Source organism: Augochlora pura, unplaced genomic scaffold, assembly GCF_028453695.1.
Source record: "Augochlora pura isolate Apur16 unplaced genomic scaffold, APUR_v2.2.1 APUR_unplaced_7044, whole genome shotgun sequence".
NCBI classification, from domain to species: domain Eukaryota; kingdom Metazoa; phylum Arthropoda; class Insecta; order Hymenoptera; family Halictidae; genus Augochlora; species Augochlora pura.
The window spans coordinates 1-1,214 of record NW_027587677.1 but is presented as its reverse complement, the minus strand read 5'-3'; the positions used below and the strand labels follow the sequence as shown (position 1 = coordinate 1,214).

General features: G+C 36.9%; 1 long non-coding RNA gene across 1 annotated transcript; it reads left to right on the top strand.

The window, feature by feature from the left end:
* The first annotated feature begins 312 nt into the window (after positions 1 to 312).
* Positions 313 to 1,167, top strand: LOC144478052 (uncharacterized). Its single transcript, XR_013495308.1, has 4 exons — positions 313 to 562; positions 648 to 704; positions 848 to 919; positions 1,012 to 1,167. It is a non-coding gene; the product is annotated as an uncharacterized LOC144478052 (long non-coding RNA).
* Positions 1,168 to 1,214: the final 47 nt, after the last annotated feature.

Genomic DNA, 1,214 nt, shown 5'->3' with positions numbered 1-1,214 from the left:
CAACTCTGGTCGGTAACGCGTACCCGGAGTTTTGTCACCACGTGGTCCGCTGCTTGTTTGTTTGGATTGGACTCGGCAGTGCCGTAGCTATGTGTGATCAAAGTCTATAGCGACATCCAATTGGGCACCCATTCCGTGTAAATAACGTGTGATTCATTTTCCAACATTGAACTTTTCCATCTGTAGATTTTGTTTTATATTCTTGAGTCGAATATGGTTTGATGAAATCTTGTTCTTAGCTAAGAACGCAACACTGAAATATAAAGAAACAAAAGATGATCACGCATAGTTACGACACTGCCGAGTCAAGAGGAGCAAGTAGCAGACGACACAGCTGAAAAACGCCGGGAACGCATTGCCGGCAGATATTTTTTCGATCTATACAAATTTAAAACCGTATCGACACTTTCGCCATAGTTTTTTCTAAAAAAATATCTGCAGAATCGGATGCCATAGTCAGTTTCTGTCCTAAATAAACATCTTCATATAATTTAATTTTATTACATAATTTTTTTATTATTTTCAGCTCTTTCATTCAACGCGAGAAACTCACGAAGAAACAGTAAGTATTTTTTTTCTAATTTGTCTACATATTTTCTTTTATATGTACATTTCAATAAGTAATTTCAATTAATTCTCTTATTTAGTGAACACAGGCCAAGAACAACTGGTAAAGCATTTGCAGACAATGAAGATAATGGCAGGTAAGCTAGGAACTTGCCCATATTTCTGTAGGACGGCCAGATTGCGTCTTGCACGTTTCCCCACTCTCTACTTTATATGGTTTTGTATTAGCAGTGGTATCTTTCAATGTTGACAAAGATTTTACTCTTAATTCTTTTTTTAGTTACCACTCAAGCAACGGAGTTGCCAACTGCATCCCCGGTGGCAGACGCAATGGCGTTGCCTCCCCTTCAGGGTAAGTTAAAATAATTAATACCAGCCGCACATATTACTGTACGCAGAGAGATTTCCGGGTGATTTAATGAAATTTGTTTTTTGTTAAACCAGAAATCTTCCATCAATTTTTAAGATTTACGCAGCAGCAGCAAAAAGAAGAGGGAGGCAGTGATGCTGCTAAAGTAAAGCAGCTTTGTAAGTTATACTTTAACATTTTTCGGGAAATTACGTAAATTAGTAGAGGCAGTACTGAAGTAATGTCTAAATTATGTATGCATTTACTTTTTATATATTACCGAGAAGTTTTATACTTC